The following is a 5,945-nucleotide window of genomic DNA, read 5'->3' as shown; positions in this document are numbered from 1 at the left end:
ATCTGAGCGGGCTCCATGCAACTGATTGGTCTTGGCCTGAGGGAGACCTGCAGCCCCCTTGCTGTGGCAGTCACCCCAGCTGTGGGTGGGGAAGGCTGTTTGAGAAAGAAGTGATTGAATTTGTAGTAAAGAGAGATCCTGACCCAGTAGTGCCTCTGGCTCTGACACCTACAGAAGTGTGGTCCTTGTGGTACCATCTATCCACTATGTCTTTTCCTGTGGGGCTCTCATCCCCACACATCCCTTCCTCCCCCTCTCCAAGTACTATTTATTCCTCTATCCTGAGCTTGGGCTGAAACTTTGGAAGGAATCCAGCTGGAGGAGAGCCTGCCCCAGCTATGCAGCCTAAGTAAGAAAAGGGCATCAGCACTGCAAGGAGGCCCCCCAATGAAGAGAGGAGCACAGCACTTGTGTTCCCAGTAACAGCAACAGGGCCCTGTAGCCTAAGAGCCTGGGGCAGATGCTCTCCACCACCAGGAAAGGTCTTTCAATGACCTGTTAGAACAACTGCAGGGTTTGGCTCCCATCAGGTGCCATGCTCAGAATGGCTGTCGCTGGGAAGGGTCATCATCTCTTTACTTCGGATATGTTCTGAAGCAATTCTGGGGGCTGTGGGAAGACAGGAGTTTGGCTTGCTGGTGAAGAAGTTTCAGCTCAGTGAGGGTGTTTGGGGTGGGGGGTGGGTTGGACAGCTGGGCTGTATATCACCCACCAGGCCTCATCAGCTGCTTTGGAATCAGAACTCAAACCACGAGGAGACTGGGTTAGAATTCCAGACTTTTCCTTCACCTCATTTGTTAGCCGTTTCAGATATGGATGCTGTGGCCGGGACACAAAGGCCTGACTAGAATGCAAGGCGCCGATCCAGTTGACCTTGTTCAAACCTTGTCCTCTGCAGGCCTGCCTGAATGTGAACAGTGAGAAGGCCTCTAAGAGGGAACTCTGGATATCCAGATATGGCAGTCATAATGGACTCAGTTCATCACCATTTAAGGGCAGTGGTATAATTTAGATGTGAGATGGACATGTCCCTGCATGCTGGTGCAATACAATAATGTAACATAGCAGCAGTTTGGCCCAACTCAGATCAGGGCCCCATTGAGCTAAGTGCTATACAAATGTGTAGCAAGAGACACTCCCTGCCCCAAAGAGCTTACAGTCTAAATATACTTTCTTACCTTCCCTGTTTGTTTCATCCCCATTTTACGGATGGGGAGCTGAGGCACAGTGAGATTAAGTGATTTATCCAAGGACACACATCCGATCTGTAGAAGAGCCAGGAACTGAACCCAGAGTTCTAGGGTGCTAGAGCTTCCTGACACAAGTAATTGGGGTCTTAGTCCTTTAGTTGGATGGTAGGATATAGATAGGGAAAGACTGTCCTACAGGCATGCCCATTGGCCACTTCAGAGCAGAGCCCCTAGATGTTAAATGCTGCCCGCAGTTCAAACCTCTAGTATCATGTAGTGAGTTGGCCCACCCTTTGAAGGACTTTGTCTCATTTGTCTGGCTTGGAGGTAGGGGAAGCAGTTGTGATGTTCTGAGTATTATTGTAATTGTTGTGTCTTAATCCCCCCAGGAAGGTGTTTGCATTCAGATGTGTGTGTGTGTGTTTGTAAGTGAAGTGTGTTTCATGCCCCAAGGTATGTGGATTTACTGGCAGTGACAGTGAGCGATAAGCATGAGGTGCTACTCAAACCCCACACCCAGCACATTTTTGAGCCAGTTTCTAGAGAGAGCAGGATTGGAGCAGGGTAACCCAGGAGCATTGTCTTCTAGCAGCAACATGGCTGAGTAAACCCCAACTCTGCTAATACAAGCCTGTAGGGCTTGGGGGGATATTTTGGGGGAATAGGACTCCAAATGGTCCTTTCCCTGATTCTTTGTTAAATCACTTGGTGGTGGCAGTGTTTACCTAATCCAAGGTACAGGGGAGAATTTGTGCCTTGGGGAAGTTTTAACCTAAGCTAGTAGAAATAAGCTTAGGGGGTCTTCCATGTGGGTCCCCACATCTGTATCCTAAAGCTCAGAGTGGGGAGGGAACCTTGACATGGTGGCAGAGGGGTGGGATCATTTTGAACCAGAGATCATTTTGAACCAAAAGCACAGACCTGAGGAGTTTTTCTCTTTTTCTGGAGGCAGAGGTGTTAAGTTACAGCCAGGAAATTACAAGCAGTTTCCCCCCCCCCCCACTTTCTAGCTCTTGGGTAAACTAAGCAAGCAGGAGCTAGGATGACAAAAAGCAATGTGCAACAGAAACTAGAATTAGCCAGATTTGAAGCTGAAGAGAAACAAAAAGAATATGACAGATAGCCTTAGAACACTTGGAGATGGAGGCAGAAAAAGCCAGGGTGGAGGCAGAGGAAGCTGACCACAAGAGAGCTGTGGAGGAGAATGAAAAAGAGATGGAGGAAAAAGAATGAGGAAGCATGCATGCACTGGAGTTAGAGATGGCAAGGGATAAGCAGAATATACCAGACAACCCTAGCAATCCTTCTCTAGGTACCGCTTCCCATCCCAGAAAGTTCCCCAACTACAAGGCAGGCGATGATACTGAGGCCTTCTTAGAAAATTTCAAAAGGGCCTGCCTTGGTACAAAAAGAAAAGGAGTACTTGTGGCACCTTAGAGACTAACAAATTTATTTAAGCATAAGCTTTCGTGAGCTACAGCTCACTTAATCGGATGCATTCAGTGTACAGCATCTCTACAGACCAGTACGTGGTAGAGCTGAGGCCGCAGCTCAGTGGACCCTTAGCAGAGGTGGCGGCTGAAATGCCTAAGGAATACATGAATAGCTACAAACTTCTTAAAAACAAGGCCAGAATTTAAATGAGGCTAACACCCAAGAAGGGCTGTCGGCAGTTCAGAGCCCTAAGGTGGAAAACAGACGTGTCATTTACCCGACACGCCTACTACATTGTGAAACATTGGGATACCTGGATATCAGGAGCAAGTGTTAAATCTCCGGAAGAGTTGCCCTTCCTAATGCAAATGGGGCAGTTCTTAGAGGGTGTTCCTGAGGAAATAGAAAGGAACATCCTAGATGGGAAGTCCCAAACTGTAATTGAGGCAGGGGAGATTGGAGCCAAATGGGTGGAGGAGGCAGAAAAGAAAAAAACTAGTAGCAGTTGGAGCGAATATCAGAAGGGGCAACCCGAAACAAAACCCTATCCCGGGGGGCAACCCAAGGCCCCACCTACATCCCAAGGAAAACCCCAGACACCTTATTGTCCCACCACACAATTCTCCAGCAACCCACCTTGCCCCAGTGACCAGTCAGCTGGACGATGTTTTAAATGTAACGAGCTGGGACATGTACAGGCCAACTGCCCCAAGAACCCCAACAGATTACAGTTCATTGCACCGGAGTCACACTAAAGGTCCTCAGGCCCAGATGCCTCCCAGATACCCTCAGAGCGAAGGGAAACTGTGAATGTGGGTGGGAAGAAGGTTACAGTGTGGAGGGACACTGGAGCACAAGTGTCGGCTATCCACCAATCCTTAGTGGACCTCAACTTAATCAACCCAGAGGTCCAAGTGATGATTCAACCCTTCAAGTCAAACTCTTTTGACTTGCCTACAGCCAAGTTGCCCATCCAGTACAAGGGCTGGTCAAGAATGTGGACTTTTGCAGTCCATGATGATTACCCCATTCCCATGCTGCTGGGGGAAGACTTGGCCCACCATGTGAAGCTAGCCAAGAGGATGGAAATGGTCACCCGCAGCCAGGCTAAGCAAGCTGTCACACCTAGCTCTGTTCTGGAAACTTCTACCAGGGCCCTGTCTGTGTTACCAGAAACCCAGATGGAGGTGATGGAACCAGACCCCATGCCAATGTCTGCAACAGTCGTAGTGGATCCAGTCACAGAGACCCTGCCAGAGCCAGTCCCGGAACTGGTGGAGCAACCAGCACCAGAACCATTGCCAGCACTGAATCTAGCGCTTGCAACCCCAACACCATAGGGCACCACTGAGCCTGCCCTGGCTGCAGCCGCTAAACCTACGCAAGAGGCTCAGCCGGAGCCTGAACCCCAACATAGTGCACCAGTGGAGAGCGGTTCACAGTCCATGGAAACAACCCCATCACCTGTATCGCTTCCAGAGGGACCAAGCCCAAGTCCACGATCCAGTGAGGAACTGATGTCTCCAGCATCAAGGGAACATTCCAGGCCGAGCAGGAAGCAGATGAAAGCCTCCAGGGAGCTTGGACAGCAGCATGGAGCAACCCACCGCCTCACAAGTCTTCTAATCAATCCCGGTTTGTTGTAGAAAGAGGACTTTTATATAAGGAAACTCTTTCTGGTGGGCACTAGGAAGACTGGCATCATCAGAGACAGTTGGTAGTTCCAACTAAGTACCGGGAAAAGCTCTTGAGCTTAGCCCACAATCATCCTAGTGGCCATGCTGGGGTGAACAGAACCAAAGACCATTTGGGGAAGTCCTTCCACTGGGAGGGAATGGGCAAGGATGTTTCTACCTATGTCTGGTCTTGTGAGGTGTGCCAAAGAGCGGGAAAACCCAAGACCAGGTCAAAGCCCCTCTCCAGCTACTCCCCATAATTGACATTCCATTTCAGCAAGTAGCTGTGGATATTCTGGGTCCTTTTCCGAAAAAGACACCCAGAGGAAAGCAGTACATACTGACTTTCATTGATTTTGCCACCCAATGGCCAGAAGCAGTAGCTCTAAGCAACACCAGGGCTAAAAGTGTGTGCCAGGCATTAACAGATATTTTTGCCAGGGTAGGATGGCCCTCTGACTTCCTGACAGATTCGGGAACTTAATTTCCTGGCAGGAACCATGGAAAGCCTTTGGGAAGCTCATGGTGTGAATCACTTGGTTGCAACCCCTTACCACCATCAAACGAATGGCTTGGTGGAGAAATTTAATAGAATTTTGGGGGCCATGATACGTAAATGAGCACTCCAGTGATTGGGACCTAGTGTTGCAGCAGTTGCTCTTTGCCTACAGAGCTGTACCACATCCCAGTTTAGGGTTTTCACCATTTGAACTTGTGTATGGCCGCAAGGTTAAGGGGCCATTACAGTTGGTGAAGCAGCCATGTGAGGGGTTTACGCCTTCTCAGGAACTAATATTCTGGACTTTGTAACCAACCTACAAAACACCCTCTGAACCACTTTAGCACTTGCTAGAGAAAACCTAAAAGATGCTCAAAAAGAGCAAAAAGCCTGGTATGATAAACATGCCAGAGAGCGTTCCTTCAAAGTAGGGGACCAGGTCATGGTCTTGAAGGTGCTTCAGGCCCATAAGATGGAAGCATCATGGGAAGGGCCATTCACAATCTAAGAGCGCCTGGGAGCTGTTAACTATCTCAAAGCATCCCTCACCTCAAACCTAAAGCCCTTTTATTCCAGAGAATTAAAGGTTTGTCACTTTACAGCCCAGGGAGGAGATGACGCTGAGTGGCCTGAAGGTGTCTACTATGAAGGAAAAAGTGACGGTGGCTTGGAAGAGGTGAACCTCTTCATGATCTTTGGATGTATGCAGCGACAGCAGATCCAGGAGCTGTGCACCAGCTTTGTGCCGATGTTCTCAGCCACCCCAAGATGAACCGAACGGGCATACCACTCCATTGACACAGGTAATGCTCACCCAATTAGAGCCCAACCTCAATGGGTGTCTCCTCAAGCAAAAACTGCTATAGAATGGGAGATGCAGGATATGCTACAGATGGATGTAATCTGCCCCTCTGGCAGTGCATGGGCATCTCCAGTGGTTCTAGTTCCCAAAACAGATTGGGAGTTACGTTTTTGCGTGGACTACTGTAAGCTAAATGTTGTAACTCGCCCAGACAACTATCCAGTGCCACGCAGAGATGAACTATTGGAGAAACTGGGACATGCCCAGTTCATCCCTACCTTAGACTTAACTAAGGTGTACTGGCAAGTACCGCTGGATGAATCTGCCCAGGAAAGGTCAGCCTT

Source organism: Dermochelys coriacea, chromosome 6 (assembly GCF_009764565.3).
Source record: "Dermochelys coriacea isolate rDerCor1 chromosome 6, rDerCor1.pri.v4, whole genome shotgun sequence".
Lineage (NCBI taxonomy): Eukaryota > Metazoa > Chordata > Testudines > Dermochelyidae > Dermochelys > Dermochelys coriacea.
This window is presented reverse-complemented; position numbering follows the sequence as displayed.